Source organism: Oryctolagus cuniculus, chromosome 12 (genome assembly GCF_051225735.1).
Source record: "Oryctolagus cuniculus isolate XC-2025 breed Fujian yellow rabbit chromosome 12, ASM5122573v1, whole genome shotgun sequence".
Taxonomy (NCBI): domain Eukaryota; kingdom Metazoa; phylum Chordata; class Mammalia; order Lagomorpha; family Leporidae; genus Oryctolagus; species Oryctolagus cuniculus.
The window spans coordinates 95,534,117-95,560,813 of record NC_142878.1 but is presented as its reverse complement, the minus strand read 5'-3'; the positions used below and the strand labels follow the sequence as shown (position 1 = coordinate 95,560,813).

Genomic DNA, 26,697 nt, shown 5'->3' with positions numbered 1-26,697 from the left:
GACACTCTGGCAAAAAAAAAAAAAGACCTAAATGAAAGATCTCTGCAAGTGAGATCCCAGTGCAAAGAACAAGTCATCAAAGGAGGTACCTTTCTCTAAAGGGAGGAGAGAACTTCCACTTTGACTATGACCTTGTCTAAATATGATCAGAGTTGGTGAACTCAAAAGGGTTCCGTAGCCAAGGCACCTCATGACAAGAGCCTAGGGTGATTACTGATGCCACAAACAAGAGTGTCAGTTGGTTAAGTCAACAACAGGAGTCACTGTGCACTTACTCCTCATGTAGGATCTCTGTCCTTAATGTGCTGTACATTGTGATTGAATGCTATAACTAGTACTCAAACAGTATTTTTCACTTTGTGTTTCTACGGGGGTGCAAACTGTTGAAATCTTTACTTAATGTATGCTAAACTGATCTGTATATAAAGAGAATCGAAAATGAATCTTGATGTGAATGGAAGGGGAGAGGGAGAGGGATAGTGGAAGGTTGTGGATGGGAGGGAAGTTATGGGGGGGGAAGCCATTGTAATCCATAAGCTGTACTTTGGAAATTTATATTCATTAAATAAAAGTTAAAAAAATACTTGCTAATCAAATTCAATAACAAATCAAAAAATCATTCACTCAGATCAAGAGTTTAGTATCCCTAGTATGCAGGGTAGTTTCAAAATATGCAAATAAATAAATGCAATACATCAAATTAACAAATTGGAGAACAATAATCAGATAATTATCTCAGTAGTTGCAGAGATAGTTTTTGATAAAATACAATATCCTTTCATGATTAAAAAAAGCCTTAAGCACGGGGCCAGTGATGTGCCAAAGCAGGTGAAGTCGCTGGGTGCTATGCCAACATCCCCTATAAGTGCTGGTTCAAATCCTGGCTGCTCCACTACGTATCCCTATCCCTGATAATGCACCAATGGAAGCAGCAGAGGATGGCAAAAGTACATGGTTCCCTGTACCCACTTGGGAGACCCAGAAGTTCCTAGCTCCTGGCTTTGGACCTGCCCCTACTCCATCCATTGTAGTCATTTGGGGAGTGAACAAGCAAATTGGTGATCTCTATTTGTAACTCTACCTTTTGAATAAATAAATAAACCTTAAAACAGGGAAATTGGGTCTAGAAGGCACATTTCTCAACATGATCAAGGTAATATATAGCAAACACACAACCAGAATCATATTGAATGAGGAAAAATTGGAAGCATTTCCACTAAGATCCAGAATCACACAAAGAAACCTACTTACACTATGGCAATTCAATAAAGTTCTGGAAGTTTTAGCTAGAATATTTAGAAGAAAAAGAAACCAAATGGATAGAAATTGGAAAGGAGGAATCCAAATTACCCTTACCTGCAGATGACATGAATATCCTAAAGACTCCACTAAGAGATATTTGGCACTCAGAAGAGAGTGTGGTTATGATGCAGGATATAAAATCAGCACATATTATCATTAGTCTTTGTGTAAACAAGCAATGCTATGCTGAGACAGACCTTGAAATATCGATACCATTTACATAGCTGCAAAAAAATTAAGTACTTTGGGAGAAATTTAACCTAGAATGTGAAAGATCTCTACATTGAAAACTACAAAATATTGAAGAAAGACGACACTGAAAAGGAAGAATCTTCCATGTTCAGGATTGGAGTTATTAATATCGTCAAAACGTCCTCAATACCAAAAGCAATTTATACATTCAGTGTGATCCCAATCAAAACACCAATGCCATTCTTCTCAAATCTAGAAAAAATGATACCAAAAATCAAAGGGAATCATAAGAGAAGCCGAATAAAGCAATCTGAACAACAAAAACAATGCTAGAGACATCACAATACCAGATTTCAACACATATTCAAAACAATTATAATTAAAACATCCTGATAGTGGTATAAATATAGAAATACAGGCCACAGAAATAGAAGTGGGATGCCCTAGGAAGAAGAGGGTGCAGCAGCGGCGAGGTGGGAGTGTGGGGAACAATCCATGGCAGCTGCTGGGGACCTGACGGCGTGCCCAAAGACTCGGCAAAAGCGGGAGTCCCAGACCAAGGAGGAGGTACCCGCGGGGGTCCGTGTAGGTGCATAAAGACATGGCAGCAGCGGAGGTGCCCAGGCAAGAATGAGTCGGCAACGGGAACAGGCGGTGGTCAGGAAAAGACTGGGCAGCTGCTGGCAGCCACACGGGAGCTCCATTACACAGAGGTTTGGGGGGCGGGGTGCCCGGGGAAGAAGGCATTGGCTGCTGGGGTCCCCCGGGGGCACAAGCAGAAGCTTGGATGCCTGAGGAAGCAGGGAGCCACAGCTGGATACAACGCGGGTACCCAAAGACTCTGTGGCGGCAGGGGTGCCCTAGGAAGGAGGAGGAGGCGAAAGCGGTTGGGAAGGGGCAATGGCGCAGCAGCTGTTGGGGACCTCACAGGGTGCCCAAAGATTCGGTGGCAGTACTCAAAGAAGGGGGCGGCAGAGGCTGGGGGCCTCGGGAAGCCTAATAATGCAGCTTCAAAGGGGGTACCCAACAGAGGAGATTGCAGCTGTTGGAGTCCACAGCTGGACTCAATGACGTGGTGGCAACGGGGGTGCCAGAATAAGGAGGCGGCAGCTGCTGGGGTGCTCCTGGGGCCCAAAGAAGCTGTGCCAGACAGGTGCCCTAAGAAGGAGGAAGTGGCTTGCCAGGTGAGTGTGGGGGGCAATGATGTGGCAACTGCTGGGGACTGCACAGGGTGCTGTTAGACTCAGCGGCAGTGGGGGTGCCAAGGAAGGAGGATGCAGAGCGCAGGGCCTAATGACACAGTGGCGAAGGGGTGCCCAAAGAACAGGTGGCGGCTGCTGGAATCCGCGCGAGGATACAATGATGCGGCTGCAGCAAGCGTGTTCCAGGAAGCAGGCTGTGGCAGCTGGAAACCACACCGTGGGGGAGGCCTCAAAGATGTGGAGGCTGTAGGGGTGCTGAGGAAGCGAGATGCCCAAAGACTTGGTGGCAGCAGGGGTGTCTGAGGAAGGCGGCGGCTTTTGAGGACTGAGCGGAGGGCCCAAAGACAGAGTGGTAGTGGGGATGCATAAAGCAGCAGGCAGCAGCAGCTGGGAACCTCGCGGGGGGCTCCAGGGCACGGTGGCAGCGGGAGTGCCCCAGGAAGGAGGAGCAGGCGCTTGATGGGTGTGGGGGTACAATGACGAGGCGGAAGCCGGGAACCGCACGGGGTGCCCAAAGGTTCTGCGGTAGTGCAGGTGTCCGTGGAAGGGGGTGGCTGTAGCTTGGGACAGCGCAGGGTTCCCGATATCACTGCGGCAACGGGGTGTCCTAAAAAGGAGAAGGAAGCAGCTGCGGGGTTTTGGGGCGGCAATGATGTGGCGGTTGCTGGGTACTGCGTGGGGTGCAAAAAGACTCGGCAGTGGGGAACCCCAGGAAGGAGGCGGCGGAGACCACCCAATAACACAGAGGCAAAGGGGGTGACCAAGGAAGGAGGTGGCGGCTGCTGAGGTCCGCAAGGGACCCAATGATGTGGTGGCAATGGGGTGGCCCCTTCATTCGTAAAGGATAGCTTTGCAGGGTACATTGTTCTCGGTTTGCAGCCTTTATCTTTTAAAACTTGGAATATATCACGCCATTGTCTCCTTGCCTGTAGGGTTTGCGATGAGAAGTCTGGGGTGAGTCTGACTGATTACCTCTGAATGTGATTTGTCATTTCACTCTGCCCACATTTTGGGATTTGTTCTTTGTGTTTCACTGAGCTGAGTGTTGCCACAATGTGTTGTGGTGAATACCTTTTCTGGTCACATTTTTTCGGACTCCTGTGTATTTGTTGAATTTGGTTGTTTCGTTCAACCTGCCTATGTTGGAAGTTTTCTGATATTATTTCATTAAAATGCCTTCTAATATGTTCTCTCTCTCCACACCCTCAGGCACTCCTATTATCTGGATGTTACAATGCTTGATTGAATCTTGTAAGTCTTCAGTCATGGTTTTTCATTTTCTAATTTCTTCTTGTGTTCGATCTGACTGTATTATTTTTGAAAGTTTGTCTTCGAGTTCTGATATTTGCTCTTCTGTTTCATCTGTTTGATTTCTGAGGGATTCCATGGTGTTTCTTGTTTAGTAAATTGAGTTTTTCATTTCCAGTATTTCATTCTGGCTTCTCTTTAGGATCTCTATTCCTTGGATGTGCTTTTCATTCAGATCTTGAATCTGTTTCTCATTGCTTCTAAGTAATCTGATTATTAATTTTCTGAATTCTTTTTCTGGCATGACTTCAAATTCTTCTTCTTCAGCCTCTCTTATGGATGGTTTAGCCTGCTCCAGTGGGATTTCATAGGTTCTTCTATATTCTTATTTAGGATTTTTCCTTTGTTCTTTGGCATTTCTGCTTGGTTTAATTTTTAAATGGATTTTCCTCTGCTGTGGGCTGCTAGGGGTCTGTTCTGATTGCCAGTGTAAGCCAAAAAAAACATTTTTCTAAAACTCTAATATACTCAGGAAGCAAGAAAATAATTAATATGTCCAATAGATTCAAAAGGAAAATTAAACAGTTCCTCAGCAGTAAATCACCAGAATGATTGAAAGAAAAAATCAGAGAGACAAATGCTACCCTCAGGACGCTAGCTGACCGTTGGAGCCTCATATCTATGTGGATCATCCATCTTGCCCTCTGGGAAACTGTAATAAACAAGAAAATGTACAAACTAGAGACTTTCCAAGGATTGAGACATACCAAATATGAGAATGAAATTGAATAAAAAAAGAAGTATAGGCCAATATCAGCCACCAGAATGATAGTTCACAGAAACTTAGAAATTGGAATTATATTTTTATATTTTAAACATTTAAATAAATCTCCAGGAAAATGAAAGCAACTGAAATAAAAATGAGAATGAGAAATTATGACAACAAGGAAACAGCAAATTTAATCAGCCATATTTGGAGAAGAATCAAATAAAAAGTATGCATTTAAAATAGAAAAATGAGTAAATATAAAATTCACAACTTACATATTGCCTTAAACTCAAGTGATGAGACTATTAAGAGACTGGAAGACTTGGTTGCCAAACTGCATTCATTACAGGCTGATAAAGAAACAGAAAATACGAATGCAGTCATATTACAGCTGACATGACAAGGAATAAAACACATTTACTTGGATCATTAGATGTAAAAACTTTATAAAGCTGTGAAGGATAGTAATCCACCAAAATGATTTATAAATATCTGCCATAATATACTAGAGATAAGATGGTGAATTCAGCATTGCATTGTATTAACATAAGTGAAGTGAAGGGAAACAAATTAAAGTCAAAGTGAATGAAGCTCAGCAGAAATAAACTTTGAGAACACAGAGAGGAAATTAAATTTAACCTAAAAACAATGACAGCAGAATCTCATCAGTATTTATATAAACCAAAAAGAGAGGAGTAGAAGAACTGAAATTAATGACGGAAACTGACATCTATGCTAGGCTTAAATACTACTTGAATTCTAAGAAAAATTCCAAAGAAATAATTGTGCATAATTTTATTACTTTATTTATGTATTCGTCTGAATTGTTTACTGTAAGAAGAAAAAAAGCTGTGCAGAAATTTGAAATCAAAATAGAAGAGCAAGAAATGTGTAAACTTATATGAATATTAAGTCATGGTGACATTTGAATTGAAGCAAATGAAAGCTATGAGTAGCATCCATTTCAGAGTATTTAGCTATAAGTCAAGTGTAATTCCATACAAGTGAATTAATCAGGTATTAGCCTATTCTACTGGAATGATTTTAATGTGTCCAAAATGTGTACTTTATGACAATCAATTTCAATATTTTCTTTGTTCTTTTATTTATTTTCACTTTATTTGAAAAACAGGGTCAGAGACAGCAAAAGAGGCAGAGGGAGATCATCTGACTGCTGATTCACTTCCCAAATACCTGCAGCAACCAAGGCAGGCCAGGCTGAAGACAGGAAACTAGAAATCCACCCGGCTCTCCCACCTGGGTGACAGGAACCTAAGTGCTTGAGTGAGCATATGCTGCCTGTCAGGGTGTGCATCAGCAGGAGGCTGCATCAGAAGCAGAGGCAGGATTCAAACTAAGGCACTTAGGAAGGGATGTGGGCATTCCAAGGGGTGTCATACCTACTGTGCCACATGCCCACACCAAGACAACCATTTTTGTCACCAAATTATTAAGACTCTAAAGTTTTCCATGGTATATTTTGCAAAATACTGATTACCTTTTTTTTTTTTTGCAAATCAACTGAAATAATAAATAATAGGCTCTGAACAAGGTGAAGACAATGGCAATAACTACAATACACTTAAACTCCTATCACAAATTAAACTTGCATATTTACAGTGTCTTAATGTATTAAGGTATAAAATATATAAATAGAAAGAGAAGAAATGCATTCAGATTTTTTTATAGCACAACATAGTCTTTTTTCAAGAAAATTTGTCATAACTGTTTATGTCAGCCTGACAATAATTCAAAACACAATCACACTTGCATTCCCCATGATTTGGATATGAGGATTGCAGTATTAGAAAAAATATGCAAAAATATGTTTGGTGCTCAAATAATGTTCATTTTTTAATGCACCACGGTGGAAATTTTTAATGAAAAAGCCGATCATGCCATATATAGATAAAGTTTTGACAATGCCTTTATAACAAAACCCCAGTAACCATTATACTAAAAAATGTGTGTGTATTTGTATATGCAATACCTATTTTAGGAAAAAGATGAGTTGGTAGAAAATATTAATTGTTACATATTATTTACAAACACTTATATATAAAATTAAACTATTTTCAATGAAATCTCATGTTCAGATCTCCCCTGAAAACAAGTACTTGAAAGATACACAGGTCTATTTAATGGTTTCTCTCTGAAATCATGGCTAAGGTAGTTCTCTTTGCAAGGGTTTTGCCCCTTCAATATCACTAACTCTAACCATAGCAACAAATACCACAAAGGTGTAACGTGTCAGTTCCTGGAGCTCTGTTCACTGATAAAAGAGGAAAAAGTTTAGGGGCTGATGTTGTGGTGCAATAGGTTAATCCTCTGCCTGAAGCACTGGCATCCCAATGGGCACCAGTTCTAGTCCAGGCTGTTCCTCTTCCAATCCAGGTCTCTGTGATGGCCTGGGAGAGCAATGGAAGGTGGCCCAAGCACTTGGGCCCCTAAACCCATGTGGGAGACCCCAAGGAAACTCCTTGCTCCTGGCTTCTGATTGCACAGGTCTGGCCACAATGGCCATCTGGGGAGTGAACCAGCAGATGGAAGACTTTCTCTGTCTCTCCCTCTCACTATTACACTATATCTAAAACATTTTTTTTTGCTGTGCCTCTTTTTTTTTTTTAAACTTTTATTTAATGACTATAAATTTCCAAAGTACGACTTATGGATTACAATGGCTTCCACCCCATACCTTCCCTCCCACCCGCAACCCTCCCCTTTCCTACTCCCTCTCCCCTTCCATTCACATGAGGATTCATTTTTGATTCTCCTAATATACAGAAGATCAGCTTAGTATACATTAAGTAAAGATTTCAACAGTTTGCTCCCACACAGAAACATAAAGTGAAAAATAATAGATGATTTTTTAAATGATGATGAAATCAGATCAGACCTATTGTCATGTTTAATCCCAGTGAGAGTCAAGTTGGGAATTGATAATTTCTTTCTTTCTTTTTTTTTACAGAAGATCAGTTTAGTATACCTTAAGATTTCAACAGTTTGCACCCCCATAGAAACAAAAAGTGAAATATACTGTTTGAGTACTCGTTATAGCATTAAGCCTCAATGTACAGCACATTAAGGACAGAGATCCTACATGAGGAGTAAGTGCACAGTGACTCCTGTTGTTGACTTTACAAATTGACACTCCTGTCTATGGCATCAGTAATCTCCCTATGCTCCAGTCATGAGTTTCCAAGGCTATGGAAGCCCTCTGAGTTCTCTGACTCTTGTTTCGACAAGGTCATAGTCAAAGCGGAGGTTCTCTCCTCCCTTCAGAGAAAGGTACCTCCTTCTTTGAAGACCTGTTCTTTCCACTGGGATCTCACTCACAGAGATCTTTCATTTAGTTGTTGTTGTTGTTGTTGTTGTTGTTGTTGTTGTTTTTGCCAGAGTGTCTTGGCTTTCCATGCCTGAAATACTCTCATGGGCTTTTCAGCCAGATCCGAATGCCTTTAGGGCTGATTCTGAGGCCAGAGTGCTGTTTAGGACATCTGCCATTCTATGAGTCTGCTGAGTATCTCACTTCCATGTTGGATCACTCTCCCCTTTATTCATTCTATCGGTTAGTATTAGCAGGTACTAGACTTGTTTATCTGCTCCCTTTGACTCTTAGTCCTTTCATTATGATCAATTGTGAACTGAAATTGATCACTTGGAATAGTGAGATGGCATTGGTACATGCCACCTTGATGGGATTGAATTGGAATCCCCTGGTATGTTTCTAACTCTACCATTTGGGGCAAGTCAGCTTGAGCATGTCCCAAATTATACATCTCTTCCCTCTCTTATTCCCACTCTTACGTTTAACAGGGATCACATTTCAGTTAATTTTCAACACTTAAGAATAACTGTGTATTAATTACAGAATTAAACCAGTCATATTAAGTAGAACAGACAAAAAAAAAAACTACTAAGAGGGATAATGAATTAAGTTGTTCATTAACAGTCAGGGCTATGCTAATCAGGTCACCGTTTCTCATGGTGTCCATTTCACTTCAACAGGTTTCCTTTTTGGTGTTCAGTCAGTTGTCATCGATCAGGGAGAACATATGGTATTTGTCCCTTTGGGACTAGCTAATTTCACTCAGCATGATGTGTTCCAGATTCCTCCATTTTGTTGCAAATGACTGGATTTCGTTGTTTCTTACTGTGGTATAGTATTCTAAAGAGTACATATCCCATAATTTCTTTATCCAGTCTACCGTTGTATATCTAAAATATTTTTTAAAAAGATATAAAATATATAAAAGGAGAGAGTTTATCATTGCTACAAAGAATATTTTTTCTTCATTAAAATGTACTGTTTCTGGGGCTGGCACTGTGGCATAGCGGGCTAAGCCTCTGCCTGCAGCACTGGAATCCCATTTGGGCACCAGTACTAGTCCTGGCTGCTTTTTTGACCCAGCTCTTTGCTGGGTCTGGAAAAGCAGTAGAAGTTGGCCCAAGTGCTTGAGCTTCTGTATCTGCATAGGAGACCAGAAAGAAGCTCCTGGCTCCTAGCTTCAGATTAGCTCTGCTCTGGCTGTTGGGGCCATCTGGAGAGTGAACCAGCAGATGGAAGACCTTTGTCTCCATCTCTCCCTTTCTTTGCAACTCTGCTTCTCAAATAAGAAAATATTTTTAAAAATATATTGTTTGTTTTCCAAATTAAGCACTTATGTAAGACTAAGAGGCTAAGAAGCCACTCTATTGGGTGTCAATATCAATAGCCTTACAACAACAACAAAAACTTTGCATTGAAATATCCAGAAAAATGTTCACTAAAGTAAGACTGCATACTTTACCTAATAGAATCCATTTGGCTTAAGAGATCTTTCCCCCTGGAAGTTTAAATGGAGTTTAAATGCACCATTTAAATGCTTAAGTTTAAATGCTCTCCAGGGGATCCATCTTAGATAAGAAAAAATCTCTCAGATGCAATCTGAGGATATATATGATAATAAAAGTTGGTGAAGTTTGTTTGATGATGGTTTCCATAATTTAAGGGTCTTTTTGAGGGCTAGTGAAAAGTAGTAGAGCACAGATCACAGACATATGTGTAATTATTTCATGAATTTACACCTGTATGACTTTATTAATGGAACTTTTGTATTGTAAGATATGAAACAAGAATATAATAAACATTATTATGTGAAATACTAAGGCAGTGATTTTGCTATTTCTTCTCTAACCCAAAGACACATCTGGCTGTCTCTGATACATGTCTACTGCTGAATGCCAGTGTTCACCTGCAGGAGAGCAGTGCAGGTTTTCAGTGAGGTTCTGAGGGTTTGGAATGGATGCAGTACTGCAGAGACCATTGGTTTCCATGAGTAGAGGTCACCAGATAAAATACAGAATACCCACTAAATGTGAATTTCAGATAATTTTTTTATCAATTTCATGTTATGGCGAGTAAAGAGATATATACTACACATTTTTTACTCCACAATATTTATTGTTTATCTGGAATTTGAATTTAATTTGTGGCCCTGTACAAGAATTTGCTGAATTTGCAAACCCTCATGGGGAGACAATCTTGGGGTTTGGAGTAACATGGTGACGATAATAGTAGACAGAAAGTAGAAGGTAAATATCAAAGCTACACCCACAGTAACCACATGCAGATTGATCATAGTGTAAAGGAAAGTGGATTCCAACTCATTTATGAAAAGTATACCAATGCAAGTGCATATCTCAGCATTTCCTATGAGAAGCAACCACAAGTCTATGTTGGGGCTGTTTTTGAAGCCTATAAAAACTCTCAGAAGACAGATAATGCAGATCACGTTTATTGGCATTCTACTGATTTTTACTTTGTTCTCAGAATGGTAAGCCTAGAAGTACATACATGTTTGTCAATTATGGTGGGGAAAATAACCTCATTAAATGTGCTAGGAATAAAAGACTTACCACAAAGTCTGTGGTCTTAGGTCAGAGACAAAGAGAAGTGAAATGAAAGGAAGGAGCCTTTTGAAAGAATCCAAGGGCCATTGTAAGGTGTAAACATTTGTCATTTTAGAGAATAATAACTTGTAAGATTCTCATCTTTACACGAACATCTAACTTTTAGAGAATATTTTTGTGCTCTGCCTGGCTTAGCTATGATTATGTAATCTGTATTATAAAATAGCACATTGCTCTTTATTGTTCAATTATACAAATCAAAAGAATTTTTCTCACCAAGAATACCATATTATTTGAGCAGCATTGTGAAACATATCATCCACAGTACAGAGTTTGAGAATTTGACAGAAGATATAAAGTGTTATACTCATTTTTTATAAAAGTTTCAAAGTATTTTTACCATACCTCCCTGTGCACCAAAATCATGAGAGGGTAAGAGTCACATCATGGTGAAAGACAGGGAGTATGGAAGAGAATGGAGAATCTGTTATCTATGCTGAAGATGCCCTAATTGGGACCAATGGAGACCCCTTCTCTCAGTTGTTTCCCTGTTAAAATAAAGCAAATTCATTAGTGTTGCTAAGACTGAGCCATCGCCAGTGTCTACCTACAGAAAAGAGCGCTTTCTACAGATCACATTTCCTGAAGCATTTCTCCTTCAACTGCTAGGAGTAAAAAATAAGCACAATTGTTTTGTTGCATTTTGCTCATTGCTTTTCCATAAAAAGAATTACTGATTTTATCTTTACTGTGATTCAATAAATTTTTCATATTTAATTGATAAAAAGAATGCTTATTTGTGAATTACAATGTGATATTAGGAATAATGCATATATCACAGGTCAATTAGCACCTGCCTCACCCCATATACGGATTTATTCTTTGAAGTAAGAATATTTAAATCTACTGTGTTAGCAAGTTTGACATAGACAGCACATTAACACTGACACCCTCACCAAGCTGTACAGACCACCAGAGCATGTTCCTTCTTTCTAACTGAATCTCTGTACACTTTGCTGTCATCCAAAGACAAACAGACAGGAGGTCTGGTGAATTCAGGCATTACCACAAAACTTAGGGTGATTCAACAAGGAAATTGACATTTATCATTTCTGAATGTATTTTAAAGCTCAGGGGCCAGCACTGTGGTGTAGCAAGTGAAGCTGCCACCCAGTGCTGGCATCACATATGGGTGGGTGCAGGGGTCCAAGCACTAGAGGCATCTGCCACTCCTCTCCCAGGTTCATTATCAGTGAGCCTGATTAGAACCAGAGCAGTCGAGGTCAGCACCGTGGCTCAATAGGCTAATCCTCCACCTTGCGGCGCTGGCACACTGGGTTCTAGTCCCGGTCGGGGCACCCAAGTGCTTGGACCCTGCATCCGCATGGGAGATGCTTCTCCTGAGAAGCACCTGGCTCCTGGCTTCGGATCAGCGCAATGCGCCGGCCACAGTGCGCCAGCCAAGGTGGCCATTGGAGGGTGAACCAACGGCAAAAGGAAGACCTTTCTCTCTGTCTCTCTCTCTCTCCCTCACTACCCATTATGCCTGTCAACAACAACAAAAAGAACCAGAGCAGTCGGGACACAAATGGGCCTTTATAGGAGATGCTGCCACTTCAGATGGAGGCTTAACCTGCTAGGTCTTATCTCTGGCCTTAGTTCTGTCTTTTTTAAGCATGTACAAGATAAACTTGACATATAGAATTTGTATGATTTTAAATGTTTCATTCACATTTAGTAGAAAATAATAGCAAGAATTTCTACACACCTTAGGAATTATCTGAGATAATTATGTTAGAAATGGAATTTTTATCCTTAACAAAATAACAATAGCTAAGATATGGAATCAATGCAAATGTCTGTCACCTGATTTCATGACAGAGAAACTAGTCATAAAATCAAGTAGTGCAAGTGTCCCAAAATCTTGTCACAGTGTGGTAGAGAAGGATAAGGCTAGGATCAAAAACTAACACTTATAAAAGAATGAAAATATTGGGGCCAGCGCTGTGGTGCAGTAGGTTAATCTGCCTTTGGCGTCGGCAATCCATATAGGCACCAGTTCTAGTCCCAACTGCTCCTCATCCAATCCAACTCTCTGCTGTGGTCTGGGAAGCCAGTAAAAGATGGCCCAAGTTATTAGGCCCCTGAACCCATATTGGAGACTAGGAAGAAGCACCTGGCTCCTGGCTCCAGCTGTTGCGGCCACTTGGGGAGTGAACCAGTGGATGGAAGACCTTTCTCTCTGTCTCTCCCTCTTATTGTCTGTAACTCTACCTCTCAAATAAATAAATAAAATCTTTTAAAAAAGAATGAAAATGTTAAGAGCTGAAAGCATAGTCAGAAATAATGAGAAACACAAGCTAGCCTATGCTTCTTTGTACTCTCAATGGACCCAAAGTTTTCTTGGGGATTTGAACAGCCAGTAGGGTAGAAGGTTAAAACTGTGGACAATAGAAAATTAGTCCTTCTCATATGATATTTATTGGTAGGTTTGTATTCACTGGGGGAGGCAGGGTGTACAGCTCTAGAGGAGGAAACACAAATGCCTGTGTAGATTATTCACATAATAACAAGTAAAATCGTGTTGCTTTAAGTAATACACAGTGCTGGAGAGTTAGACAAATTTGAAAACTCATGGCATTCTAAAGTCAATAAATTTAAAGCAAAGAAAAACAAATCTGTTCTAGCCAAATAAACATTTACTATAGGTATCTGAGGTCCTGTTTGCAACCACTAGTCTTGAAGTTTCTGTGACTATTCCTCTATTGTCAAAGAGTGCACTTATCACTTTCTGACTTTAAGCAAGGAGTGTGGATAGAAACTCAACAACACTACCCATAAGAGGACTATATTTAGCTGGACATCAATTATCACCTCACATAGGGCAGGCCCATGTTAATGGGACTGAAGAGCAGGTACGTCAAGGTTCTCGGCTGTCCCCTCCATGGAGGCTCCCAGCCTGGCCAGGTGATGATGGTAACTGAGCAAGTCACTTATACCCTAAGACTAGTAGAAGTGTCTAGGGAGGACTCTCAAAGCCTTTTCAAGGCACAGTTAGGCTGTGGATCTGAGTTTGGTTGGCACTATTTCAGAATTCTTGGAATGAAGAGTCAAGTTCCTATGTAATTCTTCTATGAAAGGCAGTAGAACTGCATAGTAAAAGACAGGTTGCCCAAAAAGCCTGCATTCTTGGGCTGGAGCACCACCCTCACACCCTTCAAAGGCAGAAGCTACCTTTACCAGTGTTCTTTTTTTTAAGATTTATTGATTTATTCAAAAGTCAGAGCTACACAGAGGAGAGACAGAGAGTGAAGGAGAGGGAGATAGAGAGGTCTTCCATCCAATGGTTCACTCCCCAGTTGGCCACAATGGCCAGAGCTGCGCTGATCCAAAGCCAGGAGCAAGGAGCTTCTTCCAGGTCTCCCACGTGGGTGCAGGAGCCCAAGGACTTGGGTCATCTACTGCTTAGATAGCAGAGAGCTGGATTGGAAGTGGAGTAGCCCAGTCTCAAATCAGCACCCATATGGGATGCTGGCACTTCAGTCCAGGGCGTTAACCCTCTGTGCCACAGAGCCGCCCCCCCCTCAGTGTTCTTTCTGCTGTACAATTCCAGGCAAGAATTTGCCAATCGAGTGGACACATGTGATCTGAGAATATCCAACACTCACAGTCCACAGAGTTCTGACCCATCAGCAACATCTAACAGCATTCACAGAGGACTAGCATCATGGCACTGCTAGCTAAGCTGCTTCCCACAATGCCAGGACTTTTAATCAGAGCAATGGTTTGAGTCCTGGCTGCTCTGCTCAGTGTCAAATCTAGCTCCCTGCTAATGCATCTAGGGAGTCAGTGGAAGATGACCCAAGTACTTGGGTTCCATTGGGAGACCTGGATGGAGATCCAGGCTCCTGTCTTTGGCCTGGCCCAACTCCAGCAGTTGCCATTTGGGGAATGAACAACCAGATCAATCTATCTATCTACCTATCTATCTATCTTTCTCTCTCCCATCTCTCCCTCTCCCTGTACACCCCAAACACTCCCCTCTTTATATAAATAAATATTTTTTTAAAAAAATTTAGAACGTGAGAGAGCGGCAAGATGGCGGAATAGGAAGGGAGCACACTGATAGCCCGGGAAGAGACAGTTTAATAAAAGTGGAGATACTGCAGGTTCAAGGAAGAGTAGGGGAGGAAACAGCAGAGGAAACTCTTCCAGAACTAGTGATTAACAGTGGACCTGCGAGGAGGGTGTGGGAACCCACGGCTCAGGACACCAGCGTCAGAATCAAAGCACCAGCACTGGAACGCGAGGTGAGCCGAACCTCAATAGCCTGAGACGCCGGCAGGCAAGCGGAAAGAGGAGACTGGAGGGAACAAGGCTTGAAACCCCGTGGAGAAAACTTCACCAGGCTAACTAGAAGAGAGAGGAAAAAAAAGTGACCGGTACGGACACAAGTTTCTCTCTCTCCGCTCATCTCTCAAAGGCAAGCAAGACAAAGAGTATGCGCCAATTTGGACATACGTCAAAAGTGCCGCAACCTCAGGGCTGAACCCGCCCTCAGCCAAGGAGAAAAACCTGACTCTGGGCGGGGGGGTGGGGTTGAAATAACAAGAGATTAGGACCTAGTGAATATGTGGTGCCAATGAACTGAGACTGTGAAAAAAGAGAACTCACAGAGTTCATGTGAGTACTCTCCAGAGATGCTACAATTCAATAACCTTGGCAACAAAGTGGTAGACTACAGGAGAATTTGAGCCCACACTGAGGGCAGAACAGATTCCCGGTGTGGTCCTTGGGAAAGAGTTTCTGATCTCTGGCTCCTGTGGGTATATCATTCGCCTGCTAACTACCTCCATTTCCGTTCAGCTGTGCAGAATTACTTCCCTTCTGAATCAAAAAAAAAAGGAAGGAAGGAAGGAAGGGAGGGAGGGAGGGACGGAGGGAGGGAGGGAGGGATATTTACAAAGCCTGAATTGGGAGTGTCACCCTTAACCCTGAGGAACCAAACAGAGCTCTCAGTCCACACCCATCTCAAGCCTCTAAGGCTCTCGCAAATGTAGACAGTCCACTTAATAAAGCCATAGTATAACAAGAAAAGAAAATACCACAGCGAGGGAAGAAGAATCCAAAGAATATCTCCACAATGCCAAGCAACAAACGCAGAAACCGAGGAAACAAGAAAAAGGAAGACATTATGGCACCCCCAAATGAACAAGACACCCCAATCCAAGATTATAAAGATGATGAGATGGAAGAAATGCAAGATACGGATTTCAAAAAATTTATGATAAGAACAATTAGAAGTTTTCAAAAGCAAATGCTTGAGCTATGAAAGTCCTTACTGGACATGATAGAAAATCTCCCTTGAGGAAATGAAATCTTAAGGAGGAATCAAAACTAGTAGAACAGGAAAGTGTGATAGTGAACAGAAATCAAAATGAAATGAAGAACACAATAGATCAAATGACAAACACATTAGAGAGCCTTCAAAACAGAGTCAGTGAAACAGAAGAGAGAATACCGGAATCAGAAGACATTCTTAGGTGTTTAAATTTTAACTAAAAAGTGATCCCTGTTAGGAATTTGGAAAACATTATGCTGAGTGAAATAAGCCAGTCCCAAAGGGACAAATACCAGTTGTTCTCCCTGATCGGTGACAACTAACTGAACACCAAAAACGAAACCTGTTAAAGTGAAATGAACACTATGAGAAACGGTGACTTGATCAGCCCTCACCCTGACTGTTGATGAACAACTTAATATGTTATCCCTCAGTATTTTTTTTGTTTGTTCTACTTAATACTTTTGGTTGAATACTGTAATCAACACACAATTATTCTTAAGTGCTGAAACTTAACTGAAAAGTGATCTCTGTTAAATATAAGAGTGGGAATAAGAGCGGGAAGAGATGTGCAATTTGGGACATGCTCAAGCTGACTTACCTCAAACGGTAGAGTTAGAAACATACCAGGGGATTCCAATTCAATCCCATCGAGGTGGCATGTACCAATGCCATCTCACTAGTCCCAGTGATCAATTTCTGTTCACAATTCATCGTAATGATAGGACTAAGAACCAAAGGATCACATAAACAAGACTAGTGTCTGCAAATACTAGCTGATAGAATCAAAAAGGGAGAGAATGATCCAACATGGGAAGTGAGATACACAGCAGACCCATAGAATGGCAAATGTCCTAAAGAGCACTCTGGCCTAATAATCAGCCCTTAAGGCATGCGGATCCGGCTGAAAAGCCCATGAGAGTATTTCAGGCATGGAAAGCCAAGACACCCTGGAGGAAAACAAAAAAAACCTAAATGAAAGATCTCCACGAGTGAGATCCCAGTGGAAAGAATGGGTCATCAAAGAAGGAGGTACCTTTCTCTGAAGGGAAGAGAGAACTTCCATTTTGACCATGGCCTTGTCTAAATATGATCAGAGTCGGTGAACTCAGGGGGCTTCCATAGCCTTGGCAGCTCATGACAAGAGCCTAGGGTGATTACTGACGCCATAAACAAGAGTGTCAATTTGTTAAGTCAACAACAGGAATCACTGTGCACTTACTCCTCATGTAGGATCTTTGTCCTTAGTATGCTGTACATTGAGATTGAATGCTATAACTAGTACTCAAACAGTATTTTTCACTTAATGTTTCTGTGTGGGAGAAAACTGTTGAAATCTTTACTTAATGTATGCTAAACTGATCTTCTGTATATAAAGAGAATCGAAAATGAATCTTGATGTGAATGGAAGGGGAGAGGGAGTGGATAAGGGGAGAGTTGCGGGTTGGTGGGACGTTATGGTGGGAAAGCCATTGTAATCCATATTCTGTACTTTGGAAATTTATATTCATTAAATAAAAGTTAAAAAAAAGAAGACAGAGAACAGGAAAGTTTACAGTCAAACCAAAAACAGAAGAGGAAATTAGAAATCTAAAAAATATCCTTGGGAATCTACAGGATGCTATTAAAAAACCCAAAATTCGGGTTCTAGGAGTTTCTGAAGGCATGGAGAGACCAGGAGAAGCACCTGGCTCCTGCCTTCGCATCAGCGCAGTGCACCAGCCACAGCAGCCATTGGGGGATGAACCAACAGCAAAGGAGGACCTTTCTCTCCGTCTCTCTCTCTCTCACTGTCCACTTTGCCTGTCAAAAGAAAAAGTTTGGCTATGGTTTCCCTTTTAAAAACATCAGGAATGTAAAAGCAACATTTCATTAACTGGTTTTGTGTGGTACAAACAGGAAAAATCCAGTTCTGTTGCTACTAACCAAATTAAAGATCAGGCCACCATCTTTTTTTTTTTTTAAGATTTAATTATTTATTTGAAAGTCAGAGTTATACAGAGAGAGAAGGAGAGGTAGAAAGAGAGAGAGAGCAAGAGAGAGCTGAATCAGAAGTAGAGTAGCCGGGACTCGATCCGGTGCCCATATGGAGTGCCGGCACTGCAGGCAGCAGCTTTATCCACTGTGCCACAGCACTGGCCCTGACAGTGTATTTTAGTGTGATAAATTTTATTTTGGCTCTTTTAATATTTTAGTCTGTTATTTTTTGGATTTGTGCCATAATGTGGAATTAATGTAATTGGATATATGCTCTTTTTTGTTTTTAACCCCATTGCTCAGGCACCTCACCTTTTGGATTATTAGTTTTGTTTTGTTTTGTTTCAGCTTCCCAGCAACTCCCTTATATTTCACTATGAGCTGTTCCACTCATGAATTTCTGATTTTAAATATATTTATTTATTTTTGCCATCAACTACAACACATGTGACATAAAATGCTCTAAATACGAAAAACACACTACAAGTGAAATTATATTCTTAGAAAAATACAGAGAACACCTACACTTACAATGTATGTTCAGGGAAATGTTAATTTTAAGCCTTTTGAAGAATGGAAGGATTTTATGGTCCTTGAAAATGAGTTTTTCTTTTAAAAAATTTAGGGATTCTTCAGAAAATTTTCATTGACCAGTTGTAGGTGGTATAAACTGAAAAACTCCAGTCTTTTGCTACTAACAGCAATTGCAGTTCAAGCCACAGTCTTTTTTTTCATGTGGTAAATTTTATTTTGGCTCTTTTAATATTTTAGTCTGTTATTTTTGGCTTTGTACCATAATGGGAAATTAATGTAATTGGATATATGGTCTTTTTGTTTTTTTGTCATGGCTCAGGCATTTCACTTTTTGGAATCTTAGGTTTTTTTTTTTTATCATTTTGGCTCCCAGGATGCCCCATTATCCTTTGGCTCTAGCTATTCCCTTGGGTTCCTATTTTTAAATAAATTTATTTATTTATTTATTATTTATTATTTATTTTGTCAATAATAACAGCACATTTGACCTAGTATGCCTTAAGATACAAAAAATGTTGGAGACTTTATGCTCACAAATATACAGACAAGGCCTACATTTCTGATATAGGCATTTGTGAAAAGTTAAATTTAAGCCCTTTACAAAACAGAGGGATGTTATGGTTACTGAAAATGTGCTTGCTTCTGGTTTTACTTTTAAAAACACCATGATTGCTAGATCAACTTTTCATTCGCTGTGATTGGGTGGTACAAACCAAAAAAAAAAAAAAAATGAAGTTTTGATGTTACTAAGCATGAATACAGATCAGGTCAGTTTCTTTTTATTTATTTTAATGGTATGCATATGACTTTGGTTGTTTTTATTTTAGTCCATTATTTATTGGGCTTCACACCAGAATGTGGAATTCATGCAATTGTTTATATGGCATTTTTAAAATCTGGCTCAGGAATTTCATGTTTTGAAAGCTTAGTTTCATTTTACCATTTTCTTTCTTGCAGCTGCTTTATCCTTTGGCTATAGGCTGTTCCCCTCACGGGTTCCTGTTTTTTGAGTTTGTTTATTTGTTTATTCTGTCAATAACAACACATTTGACATAATAAAATACAAAAAAATTGATATTTTTAAGCTCAGAAATATACAGAGAACACCTACTCTTGTAATATATGTATTTGTGAAAAACCAGCCAATGAAAAGTTACTCTGGCATTCCTGATTAATTTGAAATGAAAACCAAAGGGAAAACCAGTTCCATTAATGGTGAATTCCTTCTCTACAGAAAAAGATTAAATTTTGTTTTCCCAAATAAATGTATCAGAAGCGTAGGTGTGCTCTGTATTTTACAGAGAAAACAATCTCTGATGTGTGGCACTGTTTTCTATCTTAATTCATACTATGTCAAAAGGCTTGTTGTGAATGAAAGGAAAACAAATAAATGATTTAAAAAATGGGTATCGATGAGGGAAGTAGTGCATAGCCAAAAAGAAGCCAGATAGAGCAAGAGCCACAAAAATAAATAAACTGAGCAATCTATACTGTGACATGAGGAAAAATGAATTAAAAACAAAGAACAGATATCCAGATTCAAGAATTCTTCCATCAGGCACTAAGCCAAGTATCAGAGCAAACATAAGAAATATTCCAAAATAAAATATACCAAACAAAAATTTAAAAAATAAAATGTTTCCTGGTCATGGAAGCTAGGTCAGTAGCAACAGAACTGTTTTTTTCCAGTTTGTACCAGTCAAAGCTGGTCAATAAGTTACTCTAGCATTCCTGATTAATTTATAATGAAAACCAGAGGCAAAAACCAGTTTCATAAAGGTGAATTCTATTTCTACAAAAAGCTTTAAATTTACCTTGTCCCAAATACATGTATCAGAACTGTAGGTGTTCTCTCTATGTTACAGATAAAAAAAACTCAGGCCTGGGTTACTTTTTTCTATCTTAGTTTATACTACATCAAATGTGGTGTTGTTGACGAAACAAAAACAAGTAAATAACTTTAAGAAATGGAAAGCAATGAGGGGAATAGTGCATGTCAAAAGGATACCAGATAGAGCGAGGGCCACAAAAATAAACAAATGAACAATCTAAATTATTACATGAGGGAAAATGAATTAAAAGCAAAAACTAGATATCCAGATTCATGAATTCCCCAAAAAGGTTCAAAGCCAAGTAAGTAACAGAAAACAAAAGAATCAAAAATAAGAAATACATATAAAAAAATAAAACGTTTCCTGGTCAGAAAGATCAGTGAGTAGCACAAATCTGTTTTTTTTCCAGTCTTTACCAGCCAAATCTGGCCAATGAAAAGTTGGTGTAGGATTCCAGATTAATATATAATGAACACCAGAGGCAAAACCAGTTTCAATAATGGTCAATTCCTTCCTACAGAAAAGGCTTAAATTTTTCCAGTCCCAACTATTTGTATCAGAAGTGTAGGTCTTCTCTGTATTTTTCAAAAAAAAAATCTGATGTGTTTTGCTTTATTCTATATTGGTTTATACTATGTCAAATCTGCTATTGATGAAAGAAAAGCAAGTAAATAAATTTAAAAAAGGGGAATCAATAAGGGGAGTAGCTCGTAGCCAAAAGGATACCACATAGAACGAGTGCCACAAAAATGGAGAAACTGAAGAATCTAAATTGTCACATGAGAAAAAATTAACTAAAAACAAAGACCAGATATACAGTTCATGAATTCCTCTATAAGTCACAAAACCAAGCAAGTAACAGTGGAAATTTAAAATAAGTACAAAATAAAATATACCAAACTAAATTTAAAATATAAAATGTTCCGATCTGGCTGAAAAGCCCATGAAAGTATTTCAGGCATGGAAAGCCAAGACACTCTGGCCAAAAAAAAAAAAAAAAAAAAAAAAAAAAAAAAAAAAAACACCTAAATGAAAGATCTCTGTGAGTGAGATCCCAGTGGAAAGAACAGGTCTTCAAAGAAGGAGGTACCTTTCTCTGAAGGGAGGAGAGAACCTCCACTTTGACTATGACCTTGTCGAAACAAGATAAGAGTCGGAGAACTCAAGGGGCTTCCATAGCCTTGGAAACTCATGACTGGTGCATAGGGAGATTACTGATGCCATAGACAGGAGTGTCAATAGGTAAAGTCAACAACAGGAGTCACTGTGCACTTACTCCTCATGTAGGATCCCTGTCCTTAATGTGCTGTACATTGAGGCTTAATGCTATAACGAGTACTCAAACAGTATATTTCACTTTGTGTTTCTATGGGGGTGCAAACTGTTGAAATCTTTACTTAATGTATACTTAACTGATCTTCTTTTTTTTTAAAAAAAATTCTCAACTCAATTCCCAACTGGACTCTCGCTGGGATTAAACATGACAATAGGTCTGATCTGATTTCATCATCATTTAAAAAGTCATCTATTATTTTTCACTTTATGTTTCTGTGTGGGAGCAAGCTGTTGAAATCTTTACTTAATGTATGCTAAACTGATCTTCTGTATATAAAGAGAATTGAAAATGAATCCTCATGTGAATGGAAGGGGAGAGGGAATGGGAAAGGGGAGGATTGCGGGTGGGAGGGACGTTATGGGGGGGAAGCCATTGTAATCCAAAAGCCGTACTTTGGAAATTTATATTCATTAAATAAAAGTTAAAACAAATATAAAATGTTTCCTGGCTATGAAAGCTCAGTCATTAGCAACAGTATTATTTTTTTCCAGATTTTACCACCAAAAACCGGCCCATGAAAAGTTGTTCTGGAATTCATGATTAATTTAAAATAAAAACGAGTTAAAACTGGGTTCAATAATGGTGTATTTCTTCTCTACAGAAATGGCTTAATATTTCTTTGTCCCAAATACATGTATCGGGAGTTTAGGTGTTCTCTGCATTTTACAGAGAAAAATATCTCAGATGTGGGATTTTTTTTTCTGTCTTAGTTTATACTACGGCAAATGTGTTGTTGATGAAAAAGAAGCAAATGAATAGCTTTAAGAAACAGGAATCAATGAGGGGAATAGCCCAATAGCCAAAAGAATACCAGATATAGTGAGAACCAGACAAATAAACAAACTAAGGAATCTAAATTGTGACATGAGAAAAAATGAATTAAAAACAAAGACAGGATATCCAGAATCCTAAATTCCTTGATCATATTCAAAGCCAAGTAGGTAACAGAGAAAAGTGGAAGGAAAAAAAAAAAAAACAACTAAAATATACCAAACAAAAATTAAAAAAAAGTTGTTTCCAGATGGGGGAAACTCAGTCATTAGCAACAGAACTGGTTAGTTTCCAGATCATACCAGCCAACACTGGCCTATGAAAGTTTGCTTTAGAATTCCTAATTTGAAACAAAAACCAGAGGCAAAGCCAATTTTAGTAATGGTGACTTTTTTCTCTACAGAAAAGGGTTAAATTTTCCTTGTCCCAAGTACATGCATCAAAAGGGTAGGTGTACCCTGTATTTTACAGAGAAAAAAATCTCAGACACAGAGTACCTTTTTCAATCTTAGTTTATACTATGTAAAATGTGTTGTTGTTGAGGAGGAAAAACAGGTAAACAACTTTAAAAAGTGGGAATCAATGAGGGGATAGCCTATAGGCAAAAGGATAGCAGATAGAGGGAGAGCCATTAAAAATAAACAGAGGAATCTAAAATGCGACATGAGGAACAAAAATTAATAACAAAGACCAGATATCCAGATTAATGAATTCCTCCAAAAGCTTCAGATGCAATAAGTAACAGAGAAAACTTTTTTAAAAATCCAAAAAAAAATGCCAAGTAAAATTAAAAAATAAAATGTTTTGTGGTCAAGGAAACTCAGTCAGTAGCAAAGGAACTGTTTTATCTCAGGTTTTACCTGCCAAAACTGGACAGTGAAAAATTGCTCTAGAATTCCTTATTAATTCAAAATGAAAATACTAGGAATACCAGTTTCAAAAATGGTTAATTCTACTCTACAAAAAGGCTTACATTATCCTTGTCCCAAGTACATGTATCAGAAGTGTAAACCTCTTCTGTATTTTTCAAAGAAAAAAAATCAGATGTATGTTGCTTTTTTTCTATCTTACTATATACTATTTTAAATATGTCAAATACATTGTTGATGAAAGACAAACAAGCAAATAACTTTAAAACGGGGAATTGATGAGGGAGCAGCACATACCCAAAAGGATACCAAATATAGCAAGGGGCCACCAAAACAAACTGAGGAATCAAAATTGTGACATGAGAGGAAAAGAATTAAAAACAAAGACCTGATATCTAGATTTATGAATTCCTCGATCTGGTTCAAAGCACAGTAAGTAACATAGAAAACTTTAAAAAAAAAATCTGTAAAATAAAGTATACCAAACAAACAAACGAAATGTTCCCTGGTCAGGTAAGCTTGGTTAGAATCAACAAAACTTTTTTTTTTCAGTTTGTAACAGCCAAAACTGGAAAATGAAAAGTTGCTCTAGCATTCCTGATTAATTTTTAAAGAAAAATCAGAGGTAAAAACCATTTTCAATAATGGTGTGTTCCTGCTCTACAGAAGAGGCTTAAATTCTTTTTCTCAAATGCATGCATCAAAATTGTAAGTCTTATCTGTATGTTTCAAGGAAAAACTATCAGATGCAGGTTGATTCTTTCTATTTTAGTTTATACTATGTCAAATGTGCTGTTGTGTATGAAAGAAAAATGAAAAATTAAGTTAACTATAGAAATGATTCCTGAAAGTATAGTCTTGAATAAATAAGTTTAAAAAGGGGACTCGATGAGAGAAGTAGTGCATAGACGAAAGAATACCAGATAAAGGAAGAGTCACAAAACAAATTGTAGAATCCAGATTTTGACAGGTGAAAAAAATAATTAAAAAATAAACTTGACATCCAGATTCATGGATTCTTTCATCAGGCACAAAGCCAAGTTAGTATCAGACAAAATGTAAAAAAAAAATCCAAAATAAAATATACCAAACACAAATAAAAAAACAGTATTCCTGGTTAGGAAGCTTGATCAGTAGCAACAAAAACAGATGTTTTCAGTGTGTAACAGCCAAAATCGGATAATGAAAAGTTGCTCAAGCATTTCTGATTAATTTTTACAGAAAACCAGAGGTGAAACCACTTTCAATAATGGTGAGTTCCTTCTCTACAGAAAAGGTTTAAATTTTCCTTTTCCCAAATACATGTATCAGAACTGTAGGTCTTCTCTGTATTTTTTCAAATAAAAAATATCAGACACAGGTTGCTTTTTTTTCTACATTAGTTTATATTATGTCAAATATGTTGTTGTTGATGAAAGAAAATGAAGTAAGTAACTTTAGAAAGTGGAATCAGTGTGAAGAGTAGCCCATAGCAAAAAGGATATAAAATAGAGCAAGAGCAACACAAATTAAGAAACTGAGGAACTGAAATTGTGACATGAGGGAAAAAGAATTAAAAATAAAGACCAGATATCCAGATTCAGGAATTCCTCAATCAAGTTTAAAGCTAAGTATGTAACAGAGAAAACTTAGAAAAAAATCCAAAATATATATACAAAAATAAAATATTTCCTGGTCATGGAAGACTTGTCAGTAGCTACAGAACTATTTTTTTTTCCAGAATGTACCACCAAAATTGTCCAATGAATAGTTGCTGTAGAATTCTTGATAAATTTAAAACCAAAACTAGAGATAAAACTATGTTTCTACAGAAAAGGCTTAAATTTTCCTTGTCCCATGTATATGTATCAAAAGTATAGGTCTCCTCTGTATTTTTTCAAAGAAAAACATATCAGATGTGGGTTGCTTTCTTCTCTCTTAGTTTATACTATCAAATGTATTGTTGATGATGAAGAAAAAACAAAGAATTTTAAAATGGGGAATTGATGAGGAAGGTAGCACACAGCAAAAAGGATACCAGAAAGTGGAAGAGTCACGAAAGTAAACAAACAGTGGAATCCAAATGTTGAGAAGAGGAAAATGAATTTAAAAAAGATCAGATTTCCAGATTCATGAATTGCTTGATCAGGCTCAATATTAAGAATTAGGCAAAACTTAAAAAAGTAAAATAAAATAAAATATACCAAACCGAAACAAAAAAATAATATGTGTCCTGCTCACTGAAGCATGGTCAGTAGCAACAGAATTGGTTTTCTCCAGTTTGTACCACAAAACTGGCCAATGAAAAGTTGCTAGAGATTTTCTGATTAATTTATTATGAAAACCAGAGGCACACCATATTCAATAATGGTGAATTCCTTCTCTATAAAAAAGGCTTAAATGTTACTTTTCTTAAATATATGTACCAGAAGTATAGGTGTTCTCTGCATTCTTCAGAGAAAAAAAATCTCAGATGTGAGGTGCTTTTTTCTATCTTAGTTTAAACTATGTCAAACATTGAAGGGCGGGAGTAACTACATTTTGAAAAACTGCCTCCATTTGGGGAGGTAGGCCTGACTCCCCGTAAAAGCAGCGTCACTCAGGGGAAACCGAAACTTACAACAGAACAGCTCCTTAGCCTTCACCATATAAGGAAACTCCCTGGGTCTGAATCAATCAGAAACAACCACATTCGAACAGGAAATACCAGAGGTGACCCTAGCCAATCCACTGTTCCCCTGCACCCCTTGATGACATAACCCTGCTTTAAAAGAGGCTCCCCAGCACAGCTCGGGGCCTTCCTCTACCCTCCGCTGTGCGGCTGGTTAGACGGGGACCCTGCCACAGCTTGTACTTCTGAAATAAAACTTGCTCTTGCATTTCGGCGTGTTCGAGTCTTTGGTGGCGTTTGGGGAATCCAATGATCTGGACACAACAATGTGATGTTGTTGATGAAAGAAAAACAAATAAATATCTTTGAAAAATAAGAATTCATGAGGGGAGTGGCACATAGCCAAAAGGATACCAAATATAGGAAGAGCCACAAAAATAAATTAACTGAGGTATCCAAATTGTGAAAAGAGAAAAATGAATTTTAAAAAGATCAGATATTCAGATCCATGAATTAATCAATTAGGCTCAAATCCAATTATGAATCAGGCAAAACTTAAAAAGAAATCCAAAAAAAAAATACCCAACAAAAATAAAAAATAAAATGTTTATTGTTCAGGAAAGCTCAGTCAGTAGCAACAAACCAGTTTTGCCAGTTTGTGCCAGCCAAAACCCACCAATGAAAAGTTTCTCTAGCATCCCTGATTAATTTAAATAGAAAACCAGAGGCAAAAACACTTTCAATAATGGAGAATTCCTTCTCTACAAGAAAGACTTAAAATTTACTTTTCAAATACATGTATCAGAAGATGTTTTATTTTTTGTTCACAGAAAAAATATCAG

At 38.6% G+C, this 26,697-nt stretch overlaps 1 protein-coding gene across 2 annotated transcripts in view; it reads right to left on the bottom strand.

The window, feature by feature from the left end:
* Window positions 1–3,522: 3,522 nt before the first annotated feature.
* The window catches only part of LOC138844720 (protein sidekick-1-like), a 193,819-nt gene continuing 170,644 nt past the window's right edge, over window positions 3,523–26,697 (bottom strand). For both annotated transcript variants that reach the window (XR_016217602.1, XR_011380958.2), the window contains exons 5-6: window positions 4,989–5,063; window positions 3,523–4,656 (exon numbers count right to left, since the gene is read on the bottom strand). The gene's annotated coding sequence lies outside the window, so the exon portion shown is untranslated. The remainder of the gene's footprint in view (window positions 4,657–4,988; window positions 5,064–26,697) is intronic.